The 14,309-nt window shown below is 39.3% G+C and overlaps 1 protein-coding gene across 2 annotated transcripts in view; it reads left to right on the top strand.

Moving 5' to 3' along the window:
- LOC126267338 (radial spoke head protein 6 homolog A) overlaps positions 1–14,309 on the top strand; it is a 355,206-nt gene that overhangs the window by 332,049 nt on the left and 8,848 nt on the right. The gene's annotated exons all lie outside the window — the stretch shown is intronic.

The raw sequence follows: 14,309 nt of genomic DNA, 5'->3' as shown, positions 1-14,309 counted from the left end.
GTAACCAAAGACTTTTTGCATAATTATGATGCAGTTATCTCTAATGAAATTCTATCAGAAAAAGCTGCACAAATATCCCATCAGACCTTAATATGATTTCAAAGTGGTGCAAAGATGCAATTTGTTGTAAGTGGTCAGCAATGAAAAATTGTCAACTTTACAAAATGCATAAAAGTAGTATCCTATGACTATAACAGTCACAACTGTTCCTAGGCAACTCACATAAATGTATGGGTATAACAGTTTGTGGGGATGTTAACTGGAATGAACACACAGGCTCAATCATAAGTGGCATACTTCACTTCTTATTATGCAGCATATCACTGCAAATATTATATAATTCTGTTGTCACCCAGATGAGCAGTGAAAATGTCCTCACTAAATGTCTGTTTTCATACATGTATTACTTACAGAGATATTGGTATCACCTTTTGTTTTTCAAATGGAGCTACCATACTTCTGCCAGTATCGTAGTTCTAAAAGAGGCGAATTCAATGATGTCTCACTCTTCAAGATCTGATTTCGAATTTTGGAGTAATAGCAGTGTTTACAAGTTACAATTTATTTTCTTTGTAGGAATCAATGCGGGGTCCAAAAACATGATCATGTAAACCCAGCTCACACAAGACCCAAAAAGCAGTAGATACAGGCACCTAGGTTGATGCTCTGTTCCTCAACATATGGAAGGCATTTGATACATTTCCACAATGCCATTTAATTAACAAAATATTTGTGTATAGATTATCAGACTGACTTTTTAGCAAACAGAACACGTGACCAATAAACAGACACCCCTTATGTCAATATGATATGTCATTCTGAACAGTAATAACTCTAAACAAGGCCCATGTGTAGACAACATTCCATTAGAACTGCCGATAGTCTAGGGAGAGCCAGCCATGACAAAACTCTACCATCTGGTGGGCAAGTTGTATGAAACAGGTGAAATACTGTCAGACTTCAGGAAGAATATAATAATTCCTATCCCAAAGAAAGCAGGTGTTGACAGGTGTGAAAATTATCAAACTATCAGTTTAATAAGTCATGGCTGCAAAATACTAACACAAATTCTTTACATACAAATGAGAAAACTGGTAGAAGCCAACTTTGTGGAAGATCAGTTTGGATTCCGTTGAAATGTTAGAGCATGTGAGGCAATACTGATCCTACGACTTATCTTAGAAGATAGATTAAAGAAAGGCAAACCTAACTTTCTGGAATTTGTAGACTTAGAGAAAGCTTTTGACAGTGTTGACTGGAATGCTCTTTCAGATTCTGAAGGTGGCAGGAGTCATATAGAGGAAACGAAAGGCTATTTACAATTTGTACAGAAACCATATGGCAGTTATAAGAGTCAAGGGGCATGAAAGGGAAGCAATGGTTGGGAAGGGAGTGAGACAGGGTTGTAGCCTATCCCAAATTTTATTCAATCTGTATACTGAGCAAGCAGTAAAGGAAACAAAAGAAAAATTTGGAGTAGGAATTAAAATCCAGGGAGAACACATGAAAACTCGGAGGTTTGTCAATGACACTGTAATTCTGTCAGAGACAACAAAGGTCCTGGAAGACAGCTGAACGGAATGGACAGTGTCTTGAATGGATGATATAAGATGAACAACAACAAAAGCAAAATGAGGATAATGGAATGACATCGAATTAAATCTGGTGATGCTGAGGGAATTAGATTAGGAAATGAGACACAAAGTAGTGTATGAGTTTTGCTATTCGGGGAGCAAAATAACTGATGATGGTTGAAGTAGAGAGAATATTAAATGTAGACTGGCAATGGCAAGAAAAGCGTTTCTGAAGATGAGAAATCATCAAATATAGATTTAAGTGCCAGGAAACAATTACTAACAAAGAGATAGAGGGGCTGGCCAGTACTTACCTCAGCTCAGTACAGCCAATAGAAACACAAAAAACAACCGAAAATTTAAGTTCCTAGCTTTCGGCATAAATGTTCCTTCATCAGGGAGGAGAGAGGGGAAAGAAAGGGAAGAAGGGAAAGTGGATTTAGTTACTCACAACCCAGGTTATGAAGCAACAGGGAAAGGAAAACAGGGAGGGTAGCAAGGATGGAGGCATGGTTGTCAGAGGGAAGCCAAAGATATTCTACTGTAGGTACTGTGCCAGCTTCAAACCAAAGAGGATGCATACAGAAGTAAAGAGGTGTATAGTATAAAGCTGTAGGATGAAAAGATGCATGAATGGCTAAAGAGGAAAGGGAAATGGAGAAGACTGAAAAGTAAATGGGAGTGAGGTTGTTTAACGTAGGTTCAGTCCAGGGGGATGGCGGGATGAAAGGATGTGCTGGAGTGCAAGTTCCCATCTCCGCAGTTGAGAGGGACTGGTCTTGGGTGGGAGAAGCCAAATGGCACATACAGTGTAGCAGGTTCCTAGGTCCCTAGAATTATGCTGGAGGGCATGCTCCGCTACTGGGTATTGGACATCTCCTAGGCGGACAGTTCGTCTATGTCCGTTCATGTTTGTCTTTGTCCGTTCATGCGCTCAGCCAGTTTAGTTGTTGTCGTACCAATGTAAAAGGCTGTGCAGTGCAGGCATGTCAGATGATAAATGACATGTGTAGTTTCACACGTGGCCCTGCCTTGAATTGTGTATGTTTTACCAGTAGCAGGGCTGGAGTAGGTGGTTGTGAGGGGATGCATGGGGCAGGTTTTGCAGCGGGGTCGGTTACAGGGGTAGGAACCGCTGGGTAGAGAAGGTAGTCTGGGAATATCGTAGGGTTTAACAAGGATGTTACGGAGGTTAGGGGGACGACGAAAGGCAACTCTGAGTGGTGTGGGGAGAATTTTGTCAAGGGATGATCTCATTTCAGGGGTTGACTTGAGAAAGTCATATCCCTGGCGGAGTAATTTATTGATGTATTCGAGGCCAGGATAATATTGGGTGACAAGGGGGATTCTTCTGTGTGGTCTGAGGGTGGGAATGTTGTTGTTGGACGGGGAGGAATGTATTGCTTGGGAGATCTGTTTGTGGACAAGATACGTTTGCCACGAATACCTAGGCTGTAGGGAAGGGAGCGTTTGATGTGGAATGGATGGCAGCTATCAAAGTGAAGGTACTGTTGTTTGCTGGTGGGTTTGATATGGACAGAGGTGTGGATGTGAGCTTCAACAAGATGAAGGTCAACATCCAGGAAGGTGGCTTGGGTTTTGGAGAAGGACCAGGTGAAATTCAGATTCGAAAAGGAGTTGAGGTTATGGAGGAAATTAAGGAGTGTTTCTTCACCATGAGTCCAGACCACAAAGATGTCATCTATAAACCTATACCAGGCCAGGGGAAGCAGCTGTTGGGTCTTCAGGAAAGCCTCCTCCATGCGGCCCATGAAGAGGTTGGCATAGGACGGAGCCATACTGGTTCCCATGGCAGTTCCCCTGGTTTGTTTGTAGGTCTGGCCTTCAAAAGTGAAGTAATTATGGGTGAGGATGAAGTTGGTAAGTGTGATAAGGAACGGGGTTTTTGGAAGGTCTTCAGGTGGGCATTGGGAGAGGTAGTGCTCAAGGGCAGAGAGACCATGGGTGTGTGGGATGTTTGTGTAAAGGGATGTAGCATCTATGGTGACAAGAAGGGTTTCAGGTGGGAGAGGAGTGGGAATGGATTTGAGGCGTTCTAGGAAGTGGTTTGTGTCCTTGATGTAGGATGGGAGTCTGTGGGTGATAGGTTGGAGGTGTTGGTCTACCAGAGCTGAGATACGTTCTGTTGGGGCTTTGAAGCCTGCTACAATGGGATGGCCAGGATGGTTCTCTTTGTGGATTTTGGGTAATAGGTAGAAGTAAGGGGTACGTAGCTCAGGTGGAGTGAGTAAGTCTATGGAAGCCGTAGTGAGGCCTTGTGAGGGACCTTGGATTTTTAGGATTTTCTGCAGCTCAGTTTGGATGGAGGGAATGGGATCCTGGGTAATTCTCCCCACACCACCCAGAGTTGCCTTTCGTCGTCCCCCTAACCTCCGTAACATCCTTGTTAAACCCTACGATATTCCCAGACTACCTTCTCTACCCAGCGGTTCCTACCCCTGTAACCGACCCCGCTGCAAAACCTGCCCCATGCATCCCCCCACAACCACCTACTCCAGCCCCGCTACTGGTAAAACATACACAATTCAAGGCAGGGCCACGTGTGAAACTACACATGTCACTTATCAGCTGACATGCCTGCACTGCACAGCCTTTTACATTGGTATGCCAACAACTAAACTGGCTGAGCGCATGAACGGACACAGACGAACTGTCCGCCTAGGAGATGTCCAATACCCAGTAGAGGAGCATGCCCTCCAGCATAATTCTAGGGACCTAGGAACCTGCTACACCGTATGAGCCATTTGGCTTCTCCCACCCAAGACCAGTCCCTCTGAACTGCGGAGATGGGAACTTGCACTCCAGCACATCCTTTCATCCCACCATCCCCCTAGACTGAACCAACGTTAAACAACCTCACTCCCATTTACTTTTCAGTCTTCTCCTATTTCCCTTTCCTCTTTAGCCATTCATGCATCTTTTCATCCTACAGCTTTATACTATACATCTCTTTACTTCTGTATGCATCCTCTTTGGTTTGAAGCTGGCACAGTACCTACAGTAGAATATCTTTGGCTTCCCTCTGACAACCATGCCTCCATCCTTGCTACCCTTCCTGTTTTCCTTTCCCTGTTGCTTCATAACCTGGGTTGTGAGTAACTAAATCCACTTTCCCTTCTTCCCTTTCTTTCCCCTCTCTCCTCCCTGATGAAGGAACATTTATTCCGAAAGCTAGGAACTTAAATTTTCGGTTGTTTTTTGTATTTGTATCAGCTGTACTGAGCTGAGGTGGGTACTGGCCAGCCCCTCTATCTCTTTGTTAGTAATTGTTTCACATCTTTATATAAGATTTTCCATTAATTAAGCGTCAGGAAGTCATTTCTGAAAGTATATGTATGGAGTGTAGCCGTGTATGGAAGTTAAAGATATACGATAAATAGTTTAGGCAAGAAGAGAATAGAGGCTTTTGAATTGTGGTGCTACAGAATAATGCTGAAGATTAGATGGATAGATCATGTAACTAATGAGGAGGTACTGAATAGAATTGGGGAGAAGAGGAATTTGTTGCACAGCTTGACTAGATGAAGGGGTTGGTTGGTAGGACATGTTCTGAGGGATCAAGGGACCACCAATTTAGTACCGTAGGGCAGTGTGGAGGGTAAAAATTGTAGAGGGAGACCAAGAGATGAATACACTAAGCAGATTCAGAAGGACGTAGATTGCAGTAGGTACGTGGAGATGAAGAAGCTTGCACTGGGTAGGGTAGAATTGAGAGCTGCATCAAACCAGTCTCAGGACTGAAGACCACAACAACAATAACTCTTCAGGTGTAAAAGTAACTTCATGTATGTCCTGATAGGACTATTACTTTTCACAAAATTCTCAGGAGGAATAGTCAGTATTCACAAATATGACAGGAATGCTCATTATAAGCAGAAAATGTTATGTGTTTCTGAGACAGAACACATTTAGTGTACATTTGTTTTTGAGCTAATGGCACACACATGTGTGCTAGTCGCTCAACTCCTTTGATGTTTTATTCCAGCCCTATCTACTTCATTGCTTTCAACCTCTTTTCTTTGATTGTCATTTGCTACTAAACTAGTCCACTGAACCTATAATTCTCCACAGTGAGTTGTGAGCGAAGAAGCGCAAGGGATTGAGAGTATATCAGAGAGAAGCATCAGTCAACTGTATTTTCACACATTCTGGCTAAAGTGCCACACACATACACTAATGAAGATTCTGTACTTTGGCCTAAAGTAAAACATCAAAGAGGTTGGGTCAATAAGACACATACATGTGCACCACTAGCCCAAATGCCAACATACATTACAAATGCTCTATCTCAGAACCCATTTGGAATAAGGCATGTGTCATATCAAATTGTTTGCTTCAAATGACCATTCCTGATATCCCTGAATGTTGATCATTCCTTGTGGGACACCCCATATATAAATGACCTAGGAGATAATGTCGAAAGCTCCAAGAGGCTTTTTCCACATGATGCTATTTTATACAGTGAAGTCACCAATTTAGTATTGGAGGGCAGCGTAGAGGGTAAAAATCATAAAGGGAGACCAAGAGATGAATACACTAAGCAGAGTCAGAAGGACGTAGGTTGCAGTAGGTACTGGGAGATGAAGAGGCTTGCACAGGATAGAGTAGCATGGAGAGCTGCATCAAACCAGTCTCAGGACTGAAGACCACAACAACAACAATCAAAGTTGGACAAACGGTAGTTGGATGTTGACAAGATGTAATATGTAATCACCATGAGTTTGTGTGTCTATATATTATTATTTTCGATTATTCTCTTTAGGAGAGTGATTGAACTTGACTAATCATGATTTCTTCTTCTTTCTTCTTTCTTCCCAAATTCTCTTCATACATTCTCTCTTGCATTCTTCTGACTATCTTTTTCCTGTTCTGTTCTCCATATGTTCTTGCTTAAGTGTGTGTTTCTTTATGATGTTTCTAAACTGTTCTGTGTTGTTTATGCTGTCTTGTGTGATCTCCAGTTCTTTAATGTATTCTTCTGTTTCAGTGATCCACTTTGTCTTGTTTTTGCTCTTGTTTACTCCTCAAAGATTTGCCTTGTGAGCCTGCTTTTATTCATCCTCCTGATATGTCCATAAAATTTCATCTTTCTCTTTATAATGGTGTCTTATTGTTTCTGTGTCTTTGTAAATCTCTGTAGATGGCCTCTTCATCCAAATTCCTCCCCAAAACACTGGCCCATATATTTTTTTCAGAAGTTCTTTTTCCTGGTTTTCAGTCTCTCTGATCTTTATGTGACCATGAATCGCTGTAGTTTCTGCAGCATAAAGTGCTTCTGGTAGTACTACTGTGTTGTAATGTCTTAGTTTCACATTGACAGAAATAGATTTCTTATTATGGTGATTCCAAGTGAGCTTGTATGCTTTTTGTAATCTGGAGATTCTACCTTTATTGGCTATTGAGTCCTCTCCCAGATATTGGAAGTGGGCAACTTATGCCATTTTCCGGTATTGAGTAGGAATGGGGAGATTATGTACAGGTTTGTTTTCCATGTATTGTGTTTTCTCATAGGAGATTTGTAGGCAAGTTTTCTGTGAGATTTTGTGTAGTTTTTCCAATGTTGGTTTGGCTTCTCTCTATTGTTTGTTACAATGGCAAGATCAGCTGTGAAATCCAGACCCTTCACCCTGAATTCCTTTCATTTCCTTTTCCCAAATCCTCACAATTTTTTCGAGAACCATGTTAAATAGAAAGGGGGACATTCCATCTCCTTGGTGAACTCCAGTATGGATATGAAATGCTTCTGATGTTTCTGCCATGCATTTAACTTTGGAGGCAGTATCTGTTAATGCCTTTTGAATGATCGACCTTGTTTTCCTGTCAATCCTGAACTCCTCCGAAGTGTGGAATAATGTTTATCTATCTATTGAATCACAAGCCTTTTTAAAATCGACAAAAGTTACCACAGTATTCTACATCTTCTCATTTGCAAAATTGTTTTTAAGATCCATATCTGTTTGATGCAAGATTGACCTTTGCGAAACCCTGTCTGATACTCACCTATTAACTGGTGTGCTTGTTCTTCTAGTCTGTTTAATACGGCCTTTGAAAGAATTTTGTATATTACAGGGAGCAGTGAAATTCCCCTGGAATTAATGCACATTTCCGCTCTTCAGGTTTTTGTTCAGTTTTCCAAATAATTGATATAATTTTGTGGGTTGCTTGTGTGAGATTATTGTCATTTAATTTCTATACTTCAGCTATGATTTTGTCTTCCCCTGAAGACTTGTTGTTCTTCAAAGACTTGATTATTTCCTTTACCTCTTTAAGTGATGGTGGATTTAAATATGGATTGGATGTGGGTTTTTCAAAATCTAGTTGTTCTGTCAGAGGTTCACAGTTGAGAAGTGAGTGAAAAGTTTAGCTAAAATTTGACAGTTCTTTTTAGGGTTGGTTTTCAGTGATCCATCAGGCCAGCGAAAGCACAGGTTATATAGTTGATATCCTGCTAGGTTTTCTTTGAAAATTTTGTAAAAATTTCTTATGTTCTTGATAAATTCTTATTCAGTTTATTTAAGCAGGCAATGAGAAAGTGCTGGTAGACAGACACAATAAAAAACACACACACAAATTTCAAGCTTTCGCAACCCATGGCTGCTTCATTGGGAAAGAGCAAAGGAGAGGGAAAGGCAAAGGGATGTGGGTTTTAAAGGAGAGGTTAAGGTGTCATTCCAGTCTCAAGAGTGGAAAGACACATATGTGCAGATTGATATTTGTGTGTGTGCGATTGTATACCTGTCCCTTTTTCCCCCTAAGGTAAATCTTTCTGCTCCCGGGACTGGAATGACTCCTTAACCTCTCCCTTAAAACCCACATCCTTTCGTTTTTACCTCTCCTTCCCTCTTTCCTGACGAAGCAACCGTGTGTTGCGAAAGCTAGAAATTTGTTTGTGTTTTTTATTGTGTCTATCTACCAGAGCTTTCTCATTGCCTGCTTAAATAAACTGAACAAGAATTTATCAAGAACAACATCAGAAATTTTTACAAAATTTTCAAAGAAAACCTAACAGGTTTCAGGAATCTGTTTTCCAGTCTTAGTCTATGGACTTTCCAGTTTACTCTACTACTTTACTACTTGCTTTATGTATAGATTGATTGATGTTGAAGGCCACAACTCTGTCTCGCTACCTTCTCTACCACTGCTTCCCATTCATGTCCTTTGACTATTATAACTGGAATCTAACAATACGAGAGAAGGAAAATTGCTACTCACCATATAGCGGAAATGCTGAGCCATGATAGGCATAACAAAAAGATTTACACAATCATAGCTTTCGGCCATTGAGGCCTTTGTCAGCAGTAGACACACATACACACACACACACACACACACACACACACACACACTCAAACAAGCGCAACTTGCACACACATCTGGAGTCTGGTGAATGAAAAGTTGTTCATAACCTTTCTTTCCCTGTATTTCATCCATGCTACATTCATAATTTCAAAGTTTGTCTTTCAGTTGAAGTGCTTCACTTTCCAAATTTACTAATTTGTAAAGGTTGATTCATCTTTTTTTTCGAAACTATTTTCCAAGATAAGCTATAATAGCAGTATTCCCTCATATGTTCTGCTATTCAGCTATACCATGCACTGTTTCCCTTTCTTGTGTGCGTATTGCTACTTGACTGTACCATCATGAGTAGGGAACACTGTGTGGCAGATCTGTGAAGTGCTGTGAGTTACTTTTGATGGCCATGTATGAATTTATTTGTCTTGACTTCATTTACAGGCAGGTCGATGCTGTAAGAGAGTGTCTCACAACTTCCAGCTAGTGAATGATGAACACATCGTCAATGATTATCTTCTGTATTGTTTTAACTATATACATCAATTTTGAAGACACATCAGTAACTCATAAGTTCAGATACATCAATCAATATGTCTGAACACACCAATAGACTTGAGACCTGAGATTTACAATCTTCATTTGTCTTGAGCATTTATGTTGTAGTATGTCCATTTTCTCTGAGGTGTTCATGACACCATCGAGTCATGAATGCCCACGTCCAGCAAGTGCTGCTGCACTCACCCCTACAGTGTTACATCACGGCATACACACCATCTGCACAGATTACAGATCAGGATGTACACTGTGTGTTTTCCCCACTACATAAAATGTTTATTACAGACTCAACCATCTTTTGCCCCCGGGAGTATCCTCCGTGGAACATAGGTCATTCTCACAAACAACCCATGGTAGACTATAACCAAAATTTATCTGAAGACAGCTTCTACCATTCATTCATTTCCTGTCTTGAATATCCTGCATATTGAGTAGAATAATTTTGACATGGCTGGTTCTAAGAATCTAATGGACTGTCATCTACTCTAGATGCCTTCTATAGATGCCTGTCTCACAGCTGTCTCGAATTTTCTCACAGTATCACTACACCCATTCTATCCTCATCTGCATCCCAAATGGTGCTCTCAAGGAGATATCTCTTGTTAATTAATGCAAAAATAAATCTTTATTGTGCTGGGCACTGTAGCACATGGAAAGTAAAGTGGACCTGTTTGCATGGAATTGGGTCCAAAAATGACAAAATATGTTGAGAATGCAATGTAGTAATACAAACTCATGCAGATACAAGAAATGTTAAGCAGTTTAATTTATTCTGCATCTGATTTAGTTCATAAAAGAATTTAATAATGCACTTAAACTTAGGTAGGCTTTTGAATAGGAAAGATTATTTTTATGACATTATTTGTACATATGGTATAGGATGAGGCAGACACCTCTTGACATAATTCATTTATAATTATAGTAATGAAGTGAGACTACATGATGAACACAATCAGTATACATTTTAATATAAACTGATGAACTACATTGTTTGTACGTATGATAGAGGGCATGAAAAGGATACAACAATTAATTTTTAATTCAGTGCTTGTTAAGTGAAACCAAGCTATATTAAATATTTCTAGAGAACACCAATTCTGTGTGAGTTAAATGTTTAAATGAACACTTGGTTAAAAGTGACAATATCAACTTTATAAATTCACTTTCAGATTAAAATTTAGCAGTAGGGTTTTGTACGAAAAACAGATTTAGTGCCTCATGATTTCCAGTACAGCAATCAATAAGTTTTGAAGTCAGCTAGACATTTAATTGCTTGAATAAGAAGCTGTTATTTGAAAGCTGCTGCAATGAACTTTTTAATGTCCCCTCTCCCCCCCCCCCCCGCCCCCCCCAGTCTTCTGATTAGTTTCATGTGGCCCGCCATGAATTCTTCTCCTGTGCTAACGTCTTCATCTCAGAGTAGCACTTGCAACCTATGTCTTCAATTATCTGCTGGATGTATTCCAATTTATGTCTTTCCCTACAGCTACAGGTTTTACCATCTACCGCTCCTTCTAGTACCATGGAAGTCATTCCCTGATGTCTTAACAGATGTGCTATCATCCTGTTTCTTCTCCTTATCAGTGTTTTCCACATATTCCTTTCCTTTCCGATTCTGTGCAGAACTTCCTCATTCCTTACCTCATCGATCCACCTAATTTTCAGCATTTGTCTGTAGCACCACATCTCACATGCTTTGATTCTCTTCTGTTCAGTTTCCCCACAGCCCATGTTTCACTACCATACAATACATACATACATTTAGAATATCGTGTATTAATTATTAGCATATATAATGTCCCTGGCTGTGCATCCATATGTGCATTTCTAGACAAATATTAAGCTTTGCTGAGTACATCATAGGCAGAAACGTTGGATGAAAAGGTCATAATTTGTGCTGACTTCAAAATAGATGTAAGATCTGATGACAGACGTGTCATTCCTTTGAAGGAATTTCTATCTACAAATGGCATGACACTAAGTTTTAGTGAACACACTGGAGTAACAGAATCCTCTACAAAATGTATAGATAGTATATATCTGACTATTCAGCCCTTTTTGTCTCTTTACCATATTTATGTAATATCTATACTGTAAATACAGTCAGGAACTTTAGTCAGCAAAATGTGAGTATATTTGTCTCAAAACTGAATGGAACTTCTTGCTCACTCAGCAACCATTGTTCAGTAAACAGTAACTACAACACTTTTGGTTCAGAATTCATGAGGATTTTCTATAACAGTACATGAATAACACCAGGTGTTCAAGTATGAAATGCAGATTTTGCACAACGCATGTTGCAAAAATGCAGCTTGTGCCATTAAGATTTGACACTGCACCATTTTCTCATGTCATCAACAAGTGTCACTTGCAAATGAGTGATAAATTGGAATAGCATGTGCATAGTGTTGTGTTGTTATGTTTAATATGCTGAAATTTATACTGAACAAAGAGCATTCGCAGACAGCATTAATTTTTTGTTTTCATTTGAAGAAAGTTGCTGCTGAGTCATACTGATTCAAGTGGCTTGTGATGAACATGCTCCATTACATGTTATGCGTGACTGATGGTTTTGGCATTAAAAAAAAGAAAAAGAAGAAGAAGAAGATGGGAAAGACTCAGGATTCAGAAGACTGGAAGACGGGTACCGCGCGAGGTGTATTACAGGCAAGTGAAAAAGCACAGAATCACATGTGAGATTTTTCTCACTCAGTAGGAAGTTATTTTTGTGTTTTATAGTTACAGGGAATGAAAAGTGGACTTATTTTGAGAATCCTAAGAGCAAAAAGTCATGGATAGACCATTCACATCCACTCCGTGTTTGGTGGGACCAGAGGGGTGTGGTCTATTATGAGCTATTAAAACCTGGATAAATAGTGAATACTAAATGTTACCAACAATAACTGACTAATTTGAACTGTTTACTGCTTAAAAATGTCCACAGTACCGAAGAAGGCAACACAGTGTCATTTTTCTTCATGGCACATATAGCAAAACTGGTTCACAACATGTTCGAAGCACTCAGCTGGGAAGTTCTACCCCATGTGGCTTACTCACCAGACTTGGCTCCTTCCAATTACCACTTGTTTGCATCGATGGGTCATGCCCCTGCTGAGCAGTGCTTTAGTTCGTACAAAAGGTGTGAAAAAATGGCTTGATGTATGGTTTGCAGCAGAAGGGGAGAATTTTTGCTGGTGCGGTATTCACAAGTTGCCCAAAAGATGGGAAAAATGTATAACGAACGATGAATCACACTTTGAATAAAGCTCTATTTATCATTCTTTTGAATTTAACATGTTTTTAGACAAAAACATGTTTTTAGACAAAAAAAAGTCCGCATTTAATACTTGTACACCTGGTACAGTAAAATAATTCATGGGTAAGTGAAAGATGAGTATCTCTTGTATTAGAAAGAGGAAACTGCACATTGAAGCAAAGACATCTAGTTTCTCGTGTATGTAGATAAAAAGAATTTTTAAAGGAGTATTAGTCAACAACAATATTATTGCACCTAGGAGTGATGGTGCTTTTGTTTGCTTATCATGAGTTTTTATCATGATATTCAACTAGGGTGCACTGTAACACTTTATAGTATATGCACAATTATCTTGAAATTATTCCCAGTGTGATGCACTGTACTTGTTAACTGTAACGTACGCATGTGTTTCTTATAATAGCCACAGGAGGCCAAGTGCAATAACACCATGGTCGGCTTGTAGTTAAACAGGCAAAACAAATGGCCAAAAGTAAATTCATCTTAAGTTTTATAACAACAAAAGCCTTATAGGAGATAGCAAGACTGAAATAGTTTCTGAAAAAACTAATCGTTTTAAGCCTGGATTAGAAACTAATGTGGAATCTTTTACATATTCCAGACATATCTGTGAAGAATTCAACACACACTTTATAACCTTAAATAAAATGGATAAATTATCTTCTCCTCAAATAAGTCCCAATACAATGAAACACACATTGATAGAATTTAAATTTACTCGTGTATGCTGTCATGCAATGGCTAACATTATAAAATCCTTAAAAAATCTTTAAATCTGTGGGATTGGATGAAATTCCAACAAAAATAATAAAAGCAGGGTGTCATAATATTGCTCTCTAGCTGTGCCACATAATCAATTAGTGATCTCGTGATTGTTGCTTCCCTGACAAGCTGAAATACATAGAAATTCGACCTGTCCACAAAAGAGAAAGACAAGATGCAATAGGAACTTTCCAGCCAGTATTGATATTATCAATTTTTCCTAAAATATTTTAGCAGTGTATAATCAAAAAATAAATAAATAAATAAAATTAAAAAATCTGAATAATCAGTACAGATTTTGGGATGGATGAAGTACTGTGCATGCTATTAGTGACATAATCACTAAAACAAGCAAATGCCTTGACAACAAGCTGTGTATATCTGGCACATTTTTTTTAATGTCACTAAAGCACTAGAGCAGGTAAACTGAAAGCTGCTTTTTCACAAGTGGCTGTTTATGGTTTCCATGGCAAATCTTCAAAATAGTTCTCATCCTCTCGCAAAAATAGAAAACAGAGGGTAGTTATACAACAAAAAGGTGAAAGAGGTAGTTGTCATTGGAAGGAGATACAAGGAAGCAGCCCCAGAATGAACTATACTAACAGTAAAGTACCATTGCACTGCTGTTTACTGCTTCTGTTTTCATAAGCTGAATTTCAGATGTAAATTTAGCAAGAAAGCTGCTGCTTCGAGAAATGCTGCTATTTACTCAAGCATTCTAAAACTATATATTACATTGTTCTGATGACTCAGAGTTTACTTGATTAAAATGAGATTGCCAGATCTGCCAAATTGCTTGTTCAATGAATGTGAGCTCTGTTCAAAAACCA

This window comes from Schistocerca gregaria, chromosome 4 (genome assembly GCF_023897955.1).
Source record: "Schistocerca gregaria isolate iqSchGreg1 chromosome 4, iqSchGreg1.2, whole genome shotgun sequence".
NCBI lineage: Eukaryota > Metazoa > Arthropoda > Insecta > Orthoptera > Acrididae > Schistocerca > Schistocerca gregaria.
This window is presented reverse-complemented; position numbering and strand designations above follow the sequence as displayed.